The following is a 23,832-nucleotide window of genomic DNA, read 5'->3' on the forward strand; positions in this document are numbered from 1 at the left end:
AAGACCTCACTTGCCTCCAGCGGAATGAACCCCAAAAGATATAGTTGCCCCCCACATGTATTGACGGTGAAATGAGAGGAAGGCACACACATAGAGATGATATATATAGTTTTAGCAAATTGAGGCCCGCTGTAAACTAGAAAGCAGAACGATACAAAAGGGGACTGAGCGGTCAGCAAAAAACCCTAATCAAAAAAACCATCCTGAGATTACAAGAACCCATGTGCCAACTCATGGCACATGGGGAGAACCTCAGTCCACTAGAGCTACCAGCTAGCATAGAGACATAATAAGCAAGCTGGACAAAAAACCAAACAACTGAAAATCAGCACTTAGCTTATCCTGAAAGATCTGGGAGCAGGTAGGCAGGAACCAAACAGAGCACATCTGAATACATTGATAGCCGGCAAGGGAAATGACAGAAAGGCCAGGTAAAATAGGAAACACCCAGCCACTGATGGACAGGTGGAAACCAAAGGCCGCAACCCACCAAAGTCACTCAGTACCAGCAGTAACCACCAGAGGGAGCCCACAAACAGAATCCACAACAGTACCCCCCCCTTGAGGAGGGGTCACCGAACCCTCACGAGAACCCCCAGGGCGATCAGGGTGAGCTCTATGGAAGGCGCGGACCAAAATCAGTCGCATGAACATCGGAGGCGACCACCCAGGAATTATCCTCCTGACCATAACCCTTCCACTTAACCAAATACTGGAGTTTGCGTCTGGAAACACGAGAATCCAAGATCTTCTCAACAACATACTCCAATTCTCCCTCCACCAGCACCGGAGCAGGAGGCTCAACCGAAGGAACAACGGGCACCTCATACCTCCGCAACAACGACCGATGGAACACATTATGAATAGCAAACGATGCTGGGAGATCCAAACGAAAAGATACAGGGTTAAGAATCTCCGAGATCCTATAAGGACCGATGAACCGAGGCTTGAACTTAGGAGAAGAGACCTTCATAGGGACAAAACGAGAAGACAACCACACCAAATCCCCAACAAGAAGTCGGGGACCCACGCGGCGACGGCGATTAGCAAACTGCTGAGTCTTCTCCTGAGATAACTTCAAATTGTCCACCACCTGATTCCAAATCTGATGTAGCCTGTCCACCACCACGTCCACTCCAGGACAATCCGAAGGCTCCACCTGACCAGAGGAAAAACGAGGATGAAACCCCGAATTACAAAAAAAAGGAGAGACCAACGTGGCCGAACTAGCCCGATTATTAAGAGCAAATTCGGCCAGTGGCAAAAAAGCAACCCAGTCATCTTGATCAGCAGAAACAAAACACCTCAAATAGGTTTCCAAGGTCTGATTAGTTCGCTCCGTCTGGCCATTCGTCTGAGGATGGAATGCAGACGAGAAAGACAAATCAATGCCCATCTTGGCACAAAACGTCCGCCAAAATCTAGACACAAACTGGGATCCCCTGTCAGAAACGATATTCTCCGGAATCCCATGCAAACGAACCACGTTCTGAAAAAATAAAGGGACCAACTCAGAGGAGGAAGGCAACTTAGGCAAGGGCACCAAATGAACCATCTTAGAAAAGCGGTCACACACAACCCAGATAACGGACATTTTCTGTGAAACCGGGAGATTAGAAATAAAATCCATGGAAATGTGCGTCCAAGGCCTCTTCGGGATGGGCAAGGATAACAACAACCCACTGGCCCGAGAACAGCAAGGCTTAGCTCGAGCACACACTTCACAAGACTGCACAAAGGTACGCACATCCCTAGACAAGGAAGGCCACCAAAAAGACCTGGCCACCAAGTCTCTAGTACCAAATATTCCAGGATGACCAGCCAACACAGAAGAATGGACCTCGGAGATGACTCTACTGGTCCAATCATCCGGAACAAACAGTCTTTCTGGTGGACAACGATCCGGTTTATCCACCTGAAACTCCTGCAATGCACGTCGCAAGTCTGGGGATACGGCGGACAATATTACCCCATCCCTAAGGATACCAGTAGGCCCAGAGTCTCCAGGAGAGTCAGGCACAAAACTCCTGGAAAGAGCATCTGCCTTCACATTCTTTGAACCTGGCAGGTATGAAACCACGAAATTGAAACGAGAAAAAAACAACGACCAACGAGCCTGTCTAGGATTCAAACGCCTGGCAGACTCAAGGTAAATGAGATTCTTGTGATCAGTCAAGACCACCACACGATGTTTAGCACCCTCAAGCCAATGACGCCACTCCTCAAATGCCCACTTCATGGCCAAAAGCTCCCGATTACCCACATCATAATTGCGCTCGGCGGGCGAGAATTTTCTAGAGAAGAATGCACATGGCTTCATCACCGAGCCATTAGAACTTCTCTGTGACAAAACCGCCCCCGCTCCAATCTCGGAAGCATCAACCTCAACCTGAAAAGGAAGTGAAACATCTGGTTGACACAACACAGGAGCAGAAGAAAACCAGCGCTTAAGTTCCTGAAAGGCCTCCACGGCCGCAGGAGACCAATCAGCAACATCAGCACCCTTTTTAGTCAAATCAGTCAAAGGTTTAACAATACTGGAAAAATTAGCAATGAACCGACGATAAAAATTAGCAAACCCCAAGAACTTCTGAAGGCTCTTAACAGATGTAGGTTGTGTCCAGTCACAAATAGCCTGAACCTTGACGGGATCCATCTCAATAGTAGAAGGAGAAAAAATGTACCCCAAAAAAGAAATCTTCTGGACTCCGAAGAGACACTTTGAGCCCTTTACAAACAGAGAATTGGCCCGCAGAACCTGAAACACCTTCCTGACCTGTAGAACATGAGACTCCCAGTCATCAGAAAACACCAAAATATCATCCAAATACACAATCATAAACTTATCCAGATATTCACGGAAAATATTGTGCATAAAGGACTGAAAGACTGACGGAGCATTGGAGAGTCCAAAAGGCATTACCAAATACTCAAAATGGCCCTCAGGCGTATTAAATGCGGTTTTCCACTCATCACCCTGTTTTATCCGCACCAGATTATACGCACCGCGAAGATCTATCTTAGTGAACCACCTAGCCCCCTTAATGCGAGCAAACAAATCAGTCAATAATGGCAATGGATACTGATACTTGACTGTAATCTTATTCAGAAGGCGATAATCTATACAAGGCCTCAGGGAACCATCTTTTTTTGCCACAAAAAAAAAACCTGCTCCCAGAGGGGACGAAGATGGACGAATATGTCCCTTTTCCAAGGACTCCTTAATATAATTCCGCATAGCAGTATGCTCTGGCAGTGACAGATTAAATAAACGACCCTTAGGGAACTTACTGCCAGGAATCAATTCTATAGCACAGTCACAATCTCTATGCGGAGGGAGCGAATTGAGCTTAGGCTCCTCAAAAACATCCCTATAGTCAGACAAAAACGCAGGGATCTCAGAAGAAGTAGATGAAGCGATTGAAATCGGAGGTGCATCATCATGAACCCCCTGACATCCCCAGCTTAACACAGACATTGTTTTCCAGTCCAGGACAGGATTATGAGTTTGTAACCATGGCAGACCAAGCACTAGTACATCATGTAAATTATAAAGTACAAGGAAGCGAATCACCTCCTGATGAACGGGAGTCATGCGCATGGTCACTTGTGTCCAATACTGCGGTTTATTCATAGCCAATGGTGTAGAGTCAATTCCCTTCAGAGGAATAGGAACTTCCAGAGGTTCCAGACTAAAACCGCAGCGTTTAGCAAATGACCAATCCATAAGACTCAGGGCAGCGCCCGAATCCACATAGGCATCGACGGAAATGGAAGACAGTGAAAAAATCAGAGTCACAGACAAAATGAACTTAGGCTGCAGAGTACCAATGGCAAAAGATTTATCAACCCTTTTTGTGCGTTTAGAGCATGCTGATATAACATGAGCTGAATCACCACAATAGAAACACAATCCATTTTTCCGCCTATAATTTTGCCGTTCACTTCTGGACTGAATTCTATCACATTGCATAGTCTCAGGTGCCTGTTCAGAAGACACCGCCAACTGGTGCACGGGTTTGCGCTCCCGTAAACGCCGATCAATCTGAATGGCCATAGCCATAGACTCATTCAGACCTGTAGGCGTAGGGAACCCCACCATAATATCCTTAATGGCCTCAGAAAGACCATTTCTGAAGTTTGCAGCCAGGGCGCACTCATTCCACTGAGTAAGCACCGACCATTTCCGAAACTTCTGACAATATATCTCCGCTTCATCATGCCCCTGAGAGAGGGCTAATAAAGCCTTTTCAGCCTGAATCTCCAGGTTAGGTTCCTCATAGAGCAATCCCAATGCCAGAAAAAACGCATCCACACTGAGCAATGCAGGATCCCCTGGTGCCAATGCAAATGCCCAATTCTGAGGGTCGCCCCGCAGGAAAGATATTACAATCTTGACCTGTTGAGCAGGGTCTCCAGAGGAGCGAGATTTTAAAGAAAGAAACAATTTACAATTGTTCCTGAAATTCAGGAAGGTAGATCTATCTCCAGAAAAGAACTCTGGAATAGGAATTCTAGGTTCAGACATGGGAGTGTGAACAACAAAATCCTGTATGTTTTGAACTTTTGCCGCGAGATTACTCAGGCTGGAAGCCAAACTCTGGACATCCATGTTAAACAGCTAAGATCAGAGCCATTCAAGGGTTAAGAGGAGGTAAGAAGCAGCTAGACAGCAATTAAGGGCTAGGCAGCAAAACTCTGAAGGGAAGAAAAAAAAAAAAAAAAAAATTTCCCTTAAACACTTCTCTTTCTCCTGCTTCAGCCCAAACAATTAACACTTTGTGGGCCGGCTATACTGTCATTAATCCCAATGGCTAGGGATAGCACAGGACAAGCAAAGTACAAATATATTACGGACGAGCTCTAGGGTGATGGAACCTGGGCTGACCGCTGCCCTACGCCTGACAAACGCAACTAGAGATAGCCAGGGAGCGTGCCTACGTTGGTTCTAGACGCCACGCACCAGCCTAAGAGCTAACTAGTACTGCAGAGAAAACAAAGACCTCACTTGCCTCCAGCGGAATGAACCCCAAAAGATATAGTTGCCTCCCACATGTATTGACGGTGAAATGAGAGGAAGGCACACACATAGAGATGATATATATAGTTTTAGCAAATTGAGGCCCGCTGTAAACTAGAAAGCAGAACGATACAAAAGGGGACTGAGCGGTCAGCAAAAAACCCTAATCAAAAAAACCATCCTGAGATTACAAGAACCCATGTGCCAACTCATGGCACATGGGGAGAACCTCAGTCCACTAGAGCTACCAGCTAGCATAGAGACATAATAAGCAAGCTGGACAAAAAACCAAACAACTGAAAATCAGCACTTAGCTTATCCTGAAAGATCTGGGAGCAGGTAGGCAGGAACCAAACAGAGCACATCTGAATACATTGATAGCCGGCAAGGGAAATGACAGAAAGGCCAGGTAAAATAGGAAACACCCAGCCACTGATGGACAGGTGGAAACCAAAGGCCGCAACCCACCAAAGTCACCCAGTACCAGCAGTAACCACCAGAGGGAGCCCACAAACAGAATCCACAACAGTTCCAGTACCGTCAGCTGATTCCGGGCAGAGCCTTTGGCTTAGGTGCCTCCCTCTGGGTATCCGAGTTCCACCAACGTCAGGTGGTCCTTGGTAGTGCTTTCAGGCACGGGTACCTCCTGCTTAGTAACCGGGTTCCAGTAACGTCAGCTGGTCCTCGGTAGTTCCATTGGCTCTTGGACCTTCGGGTAGCCATCCGAGTTCCAGTTCCATCAGCTGTTTCTCAGCATTTTCTCAGCCTTATTGTACCTTCTGCTACATTTCCAAGTTCAAGAGACTAAACACGATGACCCGAAAGACCACCCCTAAGATGACGACGACACCAGAGACGACAACCACCGTGATGACGACGACCCTGGAGACGATGACCCTGAAGACCACCCCGATGACGACGACCCCGGAGACGACAACCACCGTGATGACGACGACCCTGGAGACGATGACCCTGAAGACCACCCCGATGACGACGACCCCGGAGACGACGACCCTGGAGACGACGACGACCTGGAAGACCGAGAAGCAGAAGAACAAGAGGCTGCAGAACAAAGAGCAGAAAAACATTAAGCATAAGACTAAATATCAGAGCAAAAGATATTATCTAAATTATAAGCAGAAGAAGACTAAGCAGTGTATGGGGGTGAGTCCGTTCCTCCTCGTGGTGCCCCTGGATAAAGCCTGATGCTGCAGGCCAAACTGAACGCGGACAAATGTAACTCTTTTGTGACAGGCAGAACGGAAGGTGTAATCTTCAAACTTTTATAGATAACAACTATGGGAATGCCTGTCACAAGAATATGATGAAGAAGTAGAATATGAAGAAGATAATAGTAAAATAAAAAGAATATGAACAATGTAACAAAAAAATAATAGGTAGAAGATGAAGAAGAAGATGAATAAGGTGAAGAAGTTGATGTCAAAGAAGCTGATGATGAGGATAATGAAGAAGAAAGTGTGGGAGAAGTAAAAAAGAAGGTGAAGGGCGTGGAAGTAGTGAAACATCAATATCTGACAAAATAAAATTAAAAAAATAACAGTCAAAAACTTTCTAACACCGAACGTCATAAAAAAAAATAAAAATCCTGCTATTCTATTTGATTGGGCTAAACCTCTGTGCCTTTAATGTCTCCGCCACCTCCCCCAATACATCCTACATTATTCTTAGTTGTTTTCCTTCATGTAGAATGAACCTACAAGTTTATAAAGGGTTTATTTTAATTCCGATATTTTCGTCCCATTGACTTGCATTGGGATCGGGTATCGGTATCGGATTAGATCCGATACTTTGACGGTATCGGCCGATACTTTCCGATACCGATACTTTCCGATATCGGAAGGTATCGCTCAACACTAATGACTACATTGAAAATAGAATGGAGAGAAATCAGCGTGGAAACTTTGTGAAGCCTAAACTGCAAGAGGTTGTGACTTGGGTGAAGAATTCATGGGAGAAAATCACTGACAGTTGCGTTGCAAATGCGCTATAAGCAGGCTACCTTGAAAAGAGCTACTCATTTAAGGACAGTGCTATTGCTAGACATAAGAGATTTGGGCCAATGATTCTGAAAGAAATGAAATCACAAGAAATTCAGAGTTTGGATTGTTATGATGATGTTCCAGAAGATGATGACATGACTGTCATTGAATAAATCTTGCTTTGTGTTCATAAATATCGGGATCGGTAAATGTAACATAGATTGTTGTACATGGAAATAATGGTGCAGTAGTAACAAGAAATTCTTGATAGGATTCACAGTTTGTCTGGTTATGCTGGTTTGTGTTGACAACTACTGTACAGTATATACGGTAATAAATGTTCATTTTTTTCTTCAACAATAAATGTGAAGTCTTCTTCATGAAAAAATAAGACATCCCCTGAAAATAAGACCTAGTGCATCTTTGGGAGCAAAAATTAATATAAGACACTGTCTTATTTTCGGGGAAACTGGGTATTTTCTTTATTTGCAATCCTCTAGGGATCATATTCTGAGTGAGGTAATTTTCCAATGTATTTTGATCCCACCAGATACGTGCTTCATTGAGGGAAAGTCTTTCAACCTCATGTATGGTTTGCAACAAATCTGGGGGAGTATCTTCACTTTTACCAACAGTATGGAAAACTTGCACCGCACGTTCCTTTCTGTAAGGATCAATGAGCGACTCCATAATATACAGAAAATAATCAAAATACAATGGTTTATAAAAATCAGGGGAAGTCCAAAAAAAATCAAAATATAGTTCAAAATATAAAAGTAAAAAAAATAAATGAAAACAGGCACTCTCACAGAGTTTTAATATTAGTATGCCAGCCTAGATTAATATATGTCCATAAGACAACCATGGTGCAGAATCCATAGCAAAGTTCATGATGACAAGGGGAGCATGATAAGGAAGAGGCAAATGCAAGGAGAAAAAAAAGTACATTCAGCTCACCCTTGTTAGTTGGATTCCCATGAGTCGAGGAAATCTTGAGCACGGATTCGTGTTTCTGCCAGACACCTTGTAAATGCACAAAAAGAAGAAGCAGCTCCAAGAAAATAAAATCAATATCCATTAATTGTATTCCTTAAAACAGAAGTAGTCTGATAGACATACAAAAACCGGGTGTACCAGAGGAAGAGTGCCTGTCGAAACTGAAAGCGTTTTGAACACTCACGTGTTCTTAGACTCATTTAGACTAGGTTCACATTAGAGTTTATGTACACAGCGTTTCATCTGCATGCGCAAACACATGCCAAAACTCATGCACATGCATGTTAACGCAGCGTTTTTTATCCGCATGATCTTATGCATCATGCCAAAAAACCGCTGCATGTGCATGCGTTTGTATGCGTTTTTGCATGTGTTTGCGCTGTTTATACGCATGCCTACCACTCATTGTTCACCGAGCTTTGAGAAAAGCCGCAAAAAAATTTTGAGTACACAAGAATGTCTGAACAGAGCTTCCAAGAATTGCTGCTACGTGTCAGGGGATCCATCACCAGGAAGGACACACTGCTACATAGAGCAATTCCTGCTGAGGAACGTGTGTTGGTGACCCTAAGGTATGTAATTTTAAAAAAGAAACACCTGTCATTAGTATTATTGTTATAAAAGCCATGTACTGATTTTATTTTCCCATTTTCTTTGCCACAGATTCCTGGCTACCAGAGAGACCTTAAGATCTCTACATTTTCAATTTCGGATTGGACTGTCCACCCTTTCTGGGATTGTTGGAGACACCTGCCGTGCATTGTGTGACGTTCTTCATGCAGAATTCCTTCCCCAACCCACAACTGAACTCTGGCTGAAAAATGCAGAAAATTCAAGGAAATTTTTAATTTTCCAAACTGTGTGGGGGATGTGGATGGGAAACACATTCGGATTCTGAAACCTGCTGGAAGTGGATCTGAGTACTTCAATTATAAAAAATACTCTTCCATTGTTCTCATGGCGATTGCAGATGCTGAGTGTTGATTTGTCACCGTTGATATTGGCTCATTTGGATAAGGAAATGACTCACAGACTTTCAAAAACTCTGACATGGGATAACGTTTGTATGGTAATAATTTTAATTTTCCACCGCCACAAACTCTTCCGAACACTGAAGGACGGCCAATGCCGTTTGTTGTTGGGGATGAGGTGTTTCAAATGTGTGTCAACCTCATAAAACCATACTCGAGTCGGGACTTGAATCACACCAAAAGGATTTTCAACTACAGACTGACAAGGGCATGAAGAACTGTGGAGTGTGCCTTTGGTTTTCTGGCAGCTAAATGGCACATTTTAGGAGCACCAATCAATCTTAAAATAGAGACAATTGATGAAGTTGAGAAAACATGTGTTGTTCTGCATAATTACATCCTGGCAAAACAGCAACCCCACTTTGAACTTGAGGAAAAAGTTAATACCTCATTGCCGGATTATCATGCTCACCCTCTGAGGACTACAGTGGAAGTTGCCCAAATGAGAGATAATTGGCTGCAAACTTTGTCTCTGATATCGGACGTGTGTCATGGCAAGATGAAATGGTTTAAGCTGTAAATAAGTCAAATGTACCTGTAATGTTATGTACCCCATTCTATAGAGGAAAAATAATGTTGAGATGGTCTATTAAGGTCAGCTTCCAGGTGATCAAGGCATCTGTGGACGTCCTACAAAAGTGTGTTCACCTGAGTGAACCCACTATCCAGTCTTTCTACAACCGCCTTCATCCCAGTCTAGAAGACCGAGCTTAAGTGAATAAACTCGGGCGTGACTGACCTCTCCCAGGCCCTCTGCCGCTGGCGAACAGACCCAAGTAAAGTAGTGGCAGAGGGCTGGGAGAGGGGAAAACCAGATGGACTGGCTTCCTGTTCCCCAGCCTGTGAAGCCTGCCTGGCTGCTCCATTGCTGGGGGATGATTGGGATTGGGCCTGTTCGTTGGCTGGTCGATAGGGGCCGCTCAGAGGATGATCCAGGTTCTGTGGTGCTGCATCAGGTTCTGTGTGGAAAATAAATTAAAAACATTAGTGAAAAAAATAAAAGTTTAAATAATAGTAAGACAACACAAAAGATACTCACTTTCAGTGAGCAAGCGCAGGCCTCTGAAAAGAAAGCCGATGATGGTACTTATATTTTCTGACTCTTTGAGCATCACCACTTCGAACTCGAATCTCCTCTCTCATGTCCTTATTGAAGCGATCCTTCATCGAACGCTAACGAACTTTAACTCTCTTCACTGTGAATGGAGAAGGGAAAAAAAATAATTGTAAAAAGACACCAAAATTTACAGGACTTGTCAGGGAGTCACAAAAACACTGAACTTTAGTAAGGCAAAGTTTGACCAGCTTAGAGATGCCCTTAATCTGGTTGACTGAGACAATGTCCTCAGAAATAAGAATGCAGATAATAAATGGGAAATGTTTAAGAACATCTTAAATAGGCACTGTAAGAGGTAAATACCTTATGGGAATAAAAGGACAATAAATAAGAAAAACCCAATGTGGCTAAACAAAGAAGTAAAAGGGGCAATTAACAGTAAAAAGAAAGCAACTACTAAACTAGTAAAGCAGGATGGCGCCGTTGAAGCTCCAAAAAACTATAGGGAGAAAAATACTTTATCTAAAAAATTAATTAAAGCTGCCAAAAAGGAAACAGAGAAGCACATTGCTAAGAAGAGTAAAACTAACCCCAAACTGTTCTTCAACTATATCAATAGTAAAAGAATCATAAGTGAAAGTGTAGACCCCTTAAAAAATTGTGAGGAAAGAGAGGTTGTAGATGACGAGGAAAAAGCATTCATATTAAACACCTTCTTCTCCACGGTATTCATGGTGGAAAATGAAATGCTAGGTGAAATGCCGAGAGACAAAGAAAACCCTATATTAAGGGTCAGCAATCTAACACAAGAAGTGGTGCGAAACCAGCTATATAAGATTAAAATAGATAAATCTCTGGGTCCGGATGGCATACAACCACGAGTACTAATAGAATTAAGTAATGTAATAGACAAGCCATTATTTCTTATATTTAGGGACTCTATAGCGACGGGGTCTGTTCCACAGGACTGGTGCATAGCAAATGTGGTACCAATATTCAAAAAGGGCTTTAAAAGAGAACCTGGAAATTATAGGCCAGTAAGTCTAACCTCTATTGTTGGTAAAATATAAATAAAGTGTTTCTGAGGGATGTTATTCTGGATTATCTCAATGAGAATAACTGTTTAACTCTTTTGAATGGTATAAGTTGCATGGAGCGGGTCAGATTTGACTTTAGTCAGATGTGACATAATTTTAAGTGACATATTTTAAGTGTATCATCTGAAATATACCACAATGATAACCCATGGTATATTCTCCTTATGCTGTCATGCCCTGATCCATCTGCTTTCATTCACAGGTACGTCTGAACTATCTCCTACTCTGGAATAGCCACTGCACCACTGAATCCCATGTACTTCTCTCCCTCTTTCCTAACTGCTGGTACGTCTGAACTATCTCCTACTCTGGAATAGCCACTGCACCCCTGAATCCATGTACTTCTCTCCCTCTTTCCTAACTGCTGGTACGTCTGAACTATCTCCTACTCTGGAATAGCCACTGCACCCCTGAATCAATGTACTTCTCTCCCTCTGTTCTAAGTGGTACTTTGCTTCTTTTTCCCTGACTTTAATTCCTGTATTATTCTGAAAATTTTCTGACTGCATATTGACATGTCTGTGCTCCTCACACCTAGCCCCATCTTTTGATCTTATCCTGCCTCTGTCCTCATCTTTGGTAGTGAAATGTTGTATTAACTGCAATCTGCTAATTGTCCCCTGCTGTGGACTTTCCTCCACCTCCTTCCTCCTCTCCCTGTCTCACCTGGCTTCATTTCTTGGTCATTTGAATGGTATAAGTTGCATGGAGCGGGTCAGATTTGACTTTAGTCAGATGTGACATAATTTCAAGTGACATATTTTAAGAGTATCATCTGAAATATACCACAATGATAACCCATGGTATATTCTCCTTCATGCTGTCATGCCCTGATCCATCTGCTTTCATTCACAGGTATGTCTGAACTATCTCCTACTCTGGAATAGCCACTGCACCCCTGAATCCCATGTACTTCTCTCCCTCTTTCCTAACTGCTGGTACCTCTGAACTATCTCCTACTCTGGAAAAGCCACTGCACCCCTGAATCCCATGTACTTCTCTCCCTCTTTCTTAACTGCTGGTACGTCTGATCTATCTCCTACTTTGGAATAGCCACTGCACCCCTGAATCCCATGTACTTCTCTCCCTCTTTCCTAACTGCTGGTACGTCTGAACTATCTCCTACTCTGGAATAGCCACTGCACCCCTGAATCCCATGTACTTCTCTCCCTCTTTCCTAACTGCTGGTATGTCTGAACTATCTCCTACTCTGGAATAGCCACTGCACCCCTGAATCCCATGTACTTCTCTCCCTCTGTTCTAAGTGGTACTTTGCTTCTTTTTCCCTGACTTTAATTCCTGTATTATTCTGAAAATTTTCTGACTGCATATTGACATGTCTGTGCTCCTCACACCTAGCCCCATCTTTTGATCTTATCCTGCCTCTGTCCTCATCTTTGGTAGTCAAATGTTGTATTAACTGCAATCTGCTAATTGTCCCCTGCTGTGGACTTTCCTCCACCTCCTTCCTCCTCTCCCTGTCTCACCTGGCTTCATTTCTTGGCCATTTGAATGGCATAAGTTGCATGGAGGGGGTCAGATTTGACTTTAGTCAGATGTGACATAATTTCAAGTGACATATTTTAAGTGTATCATCTGAAATATACCACAATGATAACCCATGGTATATTCTCCTTCATGCTGTCATGCCCTGATCCATCTGCTTTCATTCACAGGTATGTCTGAACTATCTCCTACTCTGGAATAGCCACTGCACCCCTGAATCCCATGTACTTCTCTCCCTCTTTCCTAACTGCTGTTACGTCTGAACTATATCCTACTCTGGAATAGCCACTGCACCCCTGAATCCCATGTACTTCTCTCCCTCTTTCCTAACTGCTGGTACGTCTGAACTATCTCCTACTCTGGAATAGCCGCTGCACCCCTGAATCCCATGTACTTCTCTCCCTCTGTTCTAAGTGGTACTTTGCTTCTTTTTCCCTGACTTTAATTCCTGTATTATTCTGAAAGTTTCTGACTGCATATTGACATGTCTGTGCTCCTCACACCTAGCCCCATCTTTTGATCTTATCCTGCCTCTGTCCTCATCTTTGGTAGTCAAATGCTGTATTAACTGCAATCTGCTCATTGTCCCCTGCTGTGGACTTTCCTCCACCTCCTTCCTCCTCTCCCTGTCTCACCTGGCTTCATTTCTTGGTCATTTGAATGGTATAAGTTGCATGGAGCGGGACAGATTTGACTTTAGTCAGATGTGACATAATGTGACATATTTTAAGAGTATCATCTGAAATATACCACAAATAGTCCAGAAATCGACCAGACGGTAAGACTAATCACTGTCTTCAAAATTTACTTGCCTTTCTTTTTCTCCCCTGCTCTTTAACCATGCTCACATTTCCCCCACTGTTTTTGCCCCACTAATCCTCTCTCCTCCACTAACCCCTTACCCCTGCACCCTCAAACCACATAACTATCTCCCCCTCTCTCTTACCCCCCACCTCGCTCCATCTGCAGACCTGCTCTCTAACCTCAGACCTCTACCACCAAAATATAATATAAGCCAATCAATCTCCTTCACCCACCTGCTTCCCTTTCTCTGCTTATTCTCACTGCTGGCGACACATCCCCCAATCCTGCCCCTCCCCCCCACCTCATTCATCGCTAATCCTCACCCCTATCCTTCTCACACTATGAGAGACTATCACAACCCCTCACACTTAAACTCTGTGCCACTGACCCCCACACCCCTGCTTCCTCTCTCTGGAGCACTTTGGAATGCCCGCTCTATCTGCAACAAGCTCCACATGGTCCATGATCTCTTCACTTCCCGCAACCTTTCCTTTCTGGCCCTCATTGAGACCTGGCTGACGCCCCCAGACACGGCCTCGCCTGCAGCACTGAGTTACGGTGGCCTCCAATTTACCCACACTCCTCGCTCTGGCAACAGACATGGTGGAGGAGTGGGTATCCTTCTTTCTAAAAACTGTTCCTTCAACCCTATCCAACCCCCACCCTCCCTTATCCTCCCTTCTTTCGAGGTTCACTCTGTCCGTATCTACGCTCCCTCCAATCTCCAAATGGCTGTCATATACCAACCACCAGGCTCAGCCACTGCCTTCATCAACCAATTCTCCACCTGGCTCCTTCAATTTCTCTCTGCTGACATCCCCACCATCATCATGGGTGACTTTAATATCCCTACTGACACCCGCCAGCCAGCAGCCTCCAAGCTACTGGCCCTTTCTTCATCCTTTGGACTCAACCAGTGGTCCTCCACAGCCACCCACACAGACGGACATACACTAGACCTCATCTTCACCCGCCTCTGTTCCTTATCTAACCTCACAACCTCTCCCTTCCCCCTATCTGACCACCATCTACTCACCTTCCCATCCTTGTCCTCCTCACCCGCCCCCCATGTCCAGCCATTACCACATCCTCGCAGAAACCTCACACATCTAGACATTCACAGACTCTCAGACTCTCTTCTACCTCTGTCCTCCATATCTTCACTCCACGACACGGAGAGCCCCACCGCTTTTTATAACTCCACCCTCACATCAGCCATAGACTCAGTCACCCCTCTCATGCATGGCACAGTGCGACGAACCAATAGGCAACCTTGGCATAACAATCTCACAAAAAACCTTGACAAGCATCCACGGTTGCGGAGCGGCGTTGGAAGAAAACATGCCTGCCAGACGACTTCGCTGCTTTCAAACAAGCTACATTTGACTTCAAATTAGCCCTCACCTCCGCTAAACAGACCTATTTCACTAACCTTGTATCTTCACTATCCTACAACCCAAAACAACTATTCAGCACATTTACCTCCCTCCTCCGCCCACCACTGCCACCTCCTACTCCCCTCATCTCTTCCGAGGACTTTGCCACCTACTTCAAAAACAAGATCGACCAAACAAGGCAAACCCTAACTGTTCCACCACCCCAACCACTCCATATACCAGACCTCTGCCCTTCCCTAATAACCTCCCTCTCCAACATCACTGAAGGAGAGCTTACTCGCCTCTTTTCCAAATCGCACCTCACCACCTGTGCACTTGACCCCATCCCCTCCCACCTGCTCCCCAACCTCACTAACATGCTCATTCCAGCCCTAACCCATCTCTTCAACTTATCGCTATCTTCTGGTACCTTCCCCTCTGCCTTCAAACATGCCACCATCACACCCATCCTCAAAAAAACTAACCTTTACCCAACTGCTATGCCCAGCTACCGCCCCATATCACTGCTCCCGTTTGCTTCAAAACTCCTTGAGCAGCATGTCCATGCTCAAATTTCCTCCCACCTCTCATCTAACTCTCTCCTTGACAACCTCCAATCTGGCTTCCGCCCCCACCACTATACCGAACTGCTCTGACCAAAATTACTAATGACTTACTCACAGCCAAAGCTAACAGACAGTTCTCCATCCTCCTCCTTCTTGACCTGTCCTCTGCTTTCGATCACTGCCTACTGCTACAGATTCTTTCTTCCCTTGGCATCAAAGACCTTGCCCTGTCCTGGATTGCCTCATACCTTTCCGACCGCACATTTAGTGTTTCCCACTCCCACACCACCTCCTCATCCTGCCCTCTCTCTGTTGGAGTCCCTCAAAGCTCTGTCCTAGGGCCCCTACTTTTTTCCATCTATACCCTTGGCCTAGGACAACTCATAAAGTCCCATGGCTTCCAGTACCACCTGTATGCGGACGACACTCAGATATACCTCTCTGGCCCAGATGTCACCTCTCTGCTGTCCAGAATCCCGAAGTGTCTGTCAGCCATATCCTCTTTCTTCGCCTCTCGCTTCCTAAAACTCAATGTAGACAAAACCGAACTCATCATCTTTCCCCCATCTCACGTATCCCCCCTACCTGACCTATCTATTATGGTAAATGGCATCACGCTCTCTCCCGCACCTGAAATCCGCTGCCTCCGGGTAACTCTCGACTCTGCCCTGTCCTTCAAACCGCACGTCCAAACTCTTGCCACCTCCTGTCGCCTCCAACTCAAAAATATTCCCCGAATCCGTCCCTTCCTCAGCCCACAATCTACCAAAACTCTTGTGCATGCCCTCATCATCTCCCGCCTCGACTACTGCAACACCCTCATCTGTGGCCTCCCCGCTAACTCTCTTGCACCACTCCAGTCTGTTATCAACTCTGCTGCCCAGCTAATCCACCTCTCTCCTTGCTACTCCCCTGCTTCTCCCCTCTGCAAATTTCTCCACTGGCTCCCAATTCCCCAACGAATCCAGTTCAAACTACTAACACTGATCTACAAAGCCATCCACAAGCTGTCCCCTCCCTATATCTCTGAACTAATCTCCCAATATCTTCCCTCATGTAATCTCTGATCCTCCCAAGACCTCCTACTCTCCTCCACACTTATTCGTTCCTCACACAACCGCCTCCAAGATTTCTCCTGAATATCCCCCATCCTCTGGAATTCCATGCCTCAACACGTACAACTATCCACCACCCTTGGATCCTTCAGACGGAACCTGAAAACCCATCTCTTCAAGAAAGCCTACAGCCTGCAGTAACCATTCTGCCACCTCGCCATCGCCAGAGCCGCCGCCTCTCCATCGCCAGAGCCACCGCATCGCCATCGCCTCGCCCCCTACCTTCTGTCTCTTCCCCACTATCCCATAGAATGTAAGTCCGCAAGGACAGGGTCCTCTCCCCTCTGTACCAGTCTCACTGTAAACGTGTTTACTGTAAACGATATCTGTAACTCTGTATGTAACCCCTTTCTCATGTACAGCACCATGGAATTAATGGTGCTATATAAATAAATAATAATAATAACTCTATATCAGCATGGGTTTATGAGGAATTGCTCCTGTCAAACCAATCTAATCAGTTTTTATGAAGAGGTAAGCTATAGACTGAACCAAGTCGAGTCATTGGATGTGGTATATCTTGATTTTTCCAAAGCGTTTGATACCATGCCACACAAGAAGTTGGTACACAAAATGAGAATGCTGGGTCTGGGGGAAAATGTGTGTAAATGGGTAAGTAACTGGCTTAGTGATAGAAAGCAGAAGGTGGTTATAAATGGCATATTCTCTAACTGGGTCGCTGTGACCAGTGGGGTACCGCAGGGGTCCGTGTTGGGACCTGTTCTCAACATATTTATTAACGATCTGGTAGAAGGTTTACACAGTAAAATATCTATATTTTCAGATGATACAAAACTATGTAAAGCAGTCAATACAAGAGAAGATAGTATTTTGCTACAGTTGAATCTGGATAAGCTGGAAACTTGGGTCAAAAGGTGGCAGATGGGGTTTAACAATGAAAAATGTAAGGTTATACACATGGGAAGAAGGAATCAAAATCACTATTACACACTGAACGGGAAACCACTGGGTAAATCTGACATGAAGAAGGACTTGGGGATCCTAGTTAATGATAACTTACCTGGAGTAGCCAGTGCCAGGCAGCGGCTGCCAAGGAAAACAGGAACATGGGGTGAACTAAAATAGGTCTGGATACACATGATGAGAACATTATACTGCCTCTGTACAAATCCCTGGTTAGACCGCACATGGAGTACTGTGTATAATTTTGGGCACCAGTGCTCAGGAAAGATATAATAGAACTAGAGCGAGTACAAAGAAGGGCAACAAAATTAATAAAGGGGATGGGGAACTACAATACCCAGAGAGATTAGCAAAATTAGGATTATTTAGTCTAGAAAAAAGACGACTGAGGAGCGATCTAATAACCATGTATAAGTATATAAGGGGACAATACAAATATCTCTCCAAGGATCTGTTTATATCAAGGAAGGTGAAGGTCACAAGGGGGCATTCTCTGTGTCTGGAGGAGAGAAGGTTTTTCTACCAACATAGAAGAGGATTCTTTACTGTTAGGGCAGTGAGAATCTGGAATTCCTTGCCTGAGGAGGTGGTGATGGCGAACTCAGTCGAGGGGTCCAAGAGAGGCCTGGATGTCTTCCTGGAGCGTAACAATATTGTATGTTACAGTTATTAGGTTCTTTAGAAGGACGTAGATCTGGGGATTTATTCTGACGGAATATAGGCTGAACTGGATGGACAAATGTCTTTTTTCGGCCTTGCTAACTATCTTACTATGTTGCTATGTTACAGCAAAACCGACGCGTAAGACCACATTGCAATACTTATGAAAATCCTTTCTGATTTGTGGCCTTGCTTGGTCCCAATCATCCAACAGCGATCTGGCCACTTCTTCCCAGAGTCGTTGGATCAAGGCTGAGTCAGAATAATTCCGATCATGGGGGTCCCACAACACTACTGCTAAGGTATTTATACCCTTTTGGCAATAACAGCGGCCCCTTCCCTGATGAAGCCGTACTGGTTACGGCGATACACGTGGGGCCATCTTGGGGTAACCCACTCGCATCACCAGCCGTTTGGATGTCCCTGCCTGGTCCATCTTTTCCTGGCTTCATTCCTGTGAGTGTTTTCTTCGGTGTATTTGGCCACCTTTTGCCATCTTTCCTTGTTGTGGCTCATTTACCATGGGTTACCACTAGTGATGAGCGAGTGTACTCGTTGCTCGGGTTTTCCCGAGCACGTTCGGGTGGTCTTCGAGTATTTATGACTGCTCGTAGATTAAGTTTTCATCGCCTCAGCAGCATGATTTACAGCTATTAGCCAGCTTGATTACATGTGGGGATTACCTAGCAACCAGGCAACCCCCACATGTACTCAGCCTGGCTAATAGCTGTAAATCATTCAGCTGCCGTGATGAAAACTAAATCTCTGAACACTAACAAATACTCGGAGGTCACCCGAGCAACGAGTACACTCGCTCATCACTAGTTACCACCTTACCACCATTAGTTTATTTTAATTCATTGTCACTCACAGCCTTGCCATCACAGCCCAGGTTTGGGAGTTTGTTCAATTACTACCCTAACTGCAGGGATGCCTTATTCTGGATTTCCAGCATTTAGAGATTATACCCAGATTTATTTTTAGCGTGCAACCCTTATGTTTTGAATTATTCATTTTCCAGTGTGCATTGGATATCTTATACTATTATGGGCTATATTGCCTTGGAGTTATGTGATTGCTATATTTATTGCACTTATTGAATTCTTTCATTGTAGGGGGCTGTGAGTGGTTTTTATGTTTCTTTTTTTGCTATTGTGTGCCAATAAAATTATTATATTTTATTACTTTGGTGTAGTGTGCATGCCTTATAGTAGTGCTTTTCTCTTTTTGGTCACATAACGCTACTCGCTCAGTAGCGTTATGTGACCAAATTCACAGCTTGAATAAGGACGTCATTAACGATATCAGGTTGTCCTTCCTCATGTTGTGGAACCTATAGATAATAATAATAATCTTTATTTTTATATAGCGCTAACATATTCCGCAGCGCTTTACAGTATGCACACATTATCTTGAAATACAATGTGATGGAGCGCCCCGTCAGGGCGGCGGGGTACTCGATCCCGGGTCCTGCGGTTCACAGGGGGATGTCACGGTGGCGACCCGGTCCATGGCCCTAGGCGCCCATGTAAAAGGGAAAGGTCTTTAAAGGGGATTCCTGACTTTCCTGGTGCCTGTTCGTCCTGATCCAAGATGGAGTCTTGGATCTCACCCTGTCATGGAACTTTCTGTCTGTCCTGATTATTTAAGTCTGGGTCATGTGTTCTAAGGTGCCTGAGTATTTTGTGCTGCTGGCTCCTGAGCTTCTGCCGGTTTGCTGGTGAACTCCCTGCTTCTGCTCACTACTTGGTGGTCTGCCTTTCTTCATTCAACTACCCCTCGCCTCTGGAACTTCGGCGACAAGCTGCGCACCAGTAGAAGTGTCATCTTTGTTTGCAAAACTTTTCCCTCTTTTCCCCTCGTCCTCTCTTTCCCAGGACTGCATTCACACAACGCATCATCTGAGAATTATTGGACTCCTACTACAAGTACTGCGCACATGTGTGATCAAGTTTTGCTGGACTTCTTCATTTTAAGTACTGTGTGCATTTGCACTATAACCTTATTGCACTCCCTTGTTTAAATATCTGTTAGCCTCTAAGTCTGCTGTGATTTACTTTATTGTGCTGAGGACCTTGTTACTACTGCAGGAATATCTGCATTATGCTCTGTTTGCTATTTAATATATAGAGCTGAAGACCTCGTTATAATTGCAGAAATATCTGTGTCAATTCTGTTTACATTTCTGTATCAAGTAAAAACATTCTTTGCTGCAACTTTGTTCTCAGACTGGCTTTATCCCATGCTATTAGATTCCGTAGTACCCATATAATTATTACAGGAATAAAGTTTATGTTTGTGACGCCACCTGTGGTATTCGGTCAGTGGGGACCGACGCTGCTTTAAGGGGTCCACTAGGGTGATATTATGGCAGCTAGATGGTATAACTTCCCACAGGTGAAGTGTTTCCCCAGGGCTCCCGTGGTGTAAATGGAAGATGGTGAGGAGTGCAGTAAAGAACGAGGACACAAGGTTGCAGTCTCTTTACCTTGGTTTACTGAAGACTTCAGCATCCACAGTCCAGAGCATCAGATCACAGGGCAGGCAGGGTCTGGCCGGCTTGAAGGCAAGTTAGGAGTCCCCTTACCCAGGTGGAAATCAAAAGCCTTCCTCTAGCGCCGTGGTGGTGTAGGCCCTTACTGCTTAAAGCTTCACATAAGGTCCTCACAGATGTTATCTCTCTCTCCCCCGGATAGGATAGGACATAACCTGTATGACTGGTGGCTTGAGGCTATTTACAGGGACTCTAGCATGCCCCGGCCTCTGAGGGGTGCCACCGTGCCTCCTGGGTGTTAGGTTGGACAGGTAACGTAGAGTTCAGCTGTCCTGCCAGTCTCTGATAAAAGTCGTGGAGGGCCTTATGATCCTCGGTGTTCCGGCTACCGGTTTCTGCTCCTCAGAAGGTGGCAGCCTGCTCGGGGCTGTTCTCCCCCTGATATCTTCTCCTGTGCTTTGCTCTCCTGCACGTTCACTGCAATCAATTTGGCTCTCTGAATGTCTCTATCCAGGAACTGCTGCACTGTGGCTACACAGCTCCGTAAAACCCTCGTCTGCCTCAGACTGATCCAGTCTGTTTCCTGGCAAGAACTGTTCTGAATGATGTTCTTTCCCTCTCAGTTTCCTCTTTCTGCTGGGAGCTGCAGACCCCCACATCTGCTCAGCTATTCTCCTATCGTACCAGCTCCGCCTCAGCTGATGTTCCACGACAAGCTCCCTTCTGGCAGTCTTTCTCTCTAGCACATCTTTTTGCTTCCTTCCCCTCTGTCTCTCTGACAGGAACTGTTCTACCTCTCCCTACAGACTACCAGTTATATATATATGGGGAGTCACCTAGCAAGTAGGATCAAAAGCTCCCCCTGGTGGCCTGGAGTGTGAATGTGTTGCATGTTTGTGGTACCTGGTTGCAGTTATCACTTCTTGCCTTCAAGCGTAACATCACTCTCCCTGGGAGGAAAGCAATGCTACTGTGACGACCAGGACCCTGGAGTGCCACAGTAGCACAAAAAAAAAACAATGGACACCAATACTTACATTACAGGTAGTAGTCCAACAGCACAGCAGTCAGGCAGCAGCAGGATGGCAGCAACAGGGCAGCAGCAAGGAACAGAAAAAAATTAGTACAGGGTACACAGGATGGCAGCAAGAGGACCGGAGCAGCAAACAGTCTACAAGGAACAGAAATAAATTAGTACAGAGTACAGACTGCAAAGACAAACAGACATTTTCAAAGCTGCTATACTTACACCCAGCAGCACCAGGACGGCAGCACCAGGAAGACAGCAGAAGCACAGGAAGACAGCAGCCCCAGGACGGCAGCAGCACCAGCATGGTGCCAGCACCAGGAAGCCAGCAGCAACAGGACTGGAGCATCAAATAGTCTACATGGAACAGAAAAAAATTAGTACAGACTGCAAAGACAAAAAGACATTTTCAAAGCTTCTGTATTTACGTCCAGAGTCTTGTCCAGAGTCTTGTGCTTCCATCAAGAGTCTTGAGAGTAATGGACTACCTGTCTCCAGAACCCCTTTCATAAATCAGGGATTTTGGAGGTGGTGACACCATTCCCTGGACATGATTACTGTGAAGTACGCATGTGCAGCGCCCCAGAGTCCTGGTCGTTGCAGTACTGTCGCTCCGCAGCTAAGGGGTGTGATGGTATGTCTGATGGCACTAAAGGAGTTCACCTGGCCAGGTATCACAGACACACATTACAATTCACACTCCGGCCACCAGGGGGAGTGATTCTATCTAGTAGGCCACTCCTCACACTTTGGTAAAACTGGGGGTTGGACAGGAAGTTAGGAAGAAAGTAGCTGGGAAGAGCTCGGGAGAGGACCTGTCAGGGGTGGGATCCTGGCAGAGTCCTAGAGAGGGAAAATCGTTACGGGGTTGTGCCTGAAACCTTACAGCGGCAGGCTCCTAAGGAAGGACAAGAAGCGAGGTTTATTGTGAAGAGTGAGAAATGGGAATACAGCAGAAAGGAGATAATACCAGAAGGAGTCGTGCCTCAAGAATAGCAACATCCTTCTGAGGCACGCAGCCGGTGGCCGGAACGCCGAGAAAGTAAGAGACTCCACGCATTGCTTTAAACTACGGCCAGGCAGTTAACTATAGGTTGGCTGCCTCACCATTACACCTAACGAAGACAACGGAGGCAAACTGTGGGAGAGGGGCGTCCCTAGGGTCCCTATAAAATAGCTCCAGGCCTACCCCGTCATACGGGTGCGTCCTAGCCATATCATCTGGGGGACGAAGAGAGAGAGAAAGAACAGAAACATACACGACAGTTGTGAGGACTATCCCGTGGTGCTCAGCAGGGAGGTTCTACAACACACAGGCGCTAGAAGGTAGACACTGATTTCCACCTGCAAAGGGAACTCTGGATGTGCCTTCGGACCGGCTGGTCTCAGCCAGCCCTGTTAACAGTATTCTGGATTGAGGATCTTGAAGCCTTCAGTAAAGAGGTAAAGAGACTGCAACCCTGTGTCCTCGTTATTCATCGCGACCTGCACCACGACCTACACCTTTCATTGGACGCCCCTTAGCAGGGTCACGGACCGGGTCTAGCCACTGTGACAACCCCAGAACTGAGACAGAGAAGCCCGGTACCGAGTACCCCGCGGTCCTGCGTCTGGGGGCGCTCCACATGCATATCAAATGCATGCGTACGCATGTCCTTGCATACCAATGCGTTCCCATAGACAGTAATGCGTATTTTTAACGCACTCATCCGCAATCATCCGCATGCGAATGATTGTGCAATATTTGACACCTCAAAAATGCAACATGTTGCATTCGCTGGACACCACCGCAAATCGCCAAATGACGCATGTGTACGCATACGTATGCAAACGCATGGTCCTGCATACACCATGTTAAAGATATGTACGCATGACGCATGTGGATGTATGCGTATCATACAGAAATGCTAATGTGAACCCGGCCTTAGTTGTAAGCAGGCATAAGGTCAATTTATACAAAGAGATAACAGGTGTGACAAATATAGAATAACACTAACAATGACCATATAAAATGTTAAAGTGGATTCAAAAAATTGGACTTTCCAATCTGTTACCGATGAACTCACAAGGAAGGATCAATAATGCAACATTATTTATTTTTAAAGTTTAAACCTAATGGAACACGTGTATTTAATAAATATATCCGAAAAGCTTCTTTA

This window comes from Ranitomeya variabilis, chromosome 1 (assembly GCF_051348905.1).
Source record: "Ranitomeya variabilis isolate aRanVar5 chromosome 1, aRanVar5.hap1, whole genome shotgun sequence".
NCBI lineage: Eukaryota > Metazoa > Chordata > Amphibia > Anura > Dendrobatidae > Ranitomeya > Ranitomeya variabilis.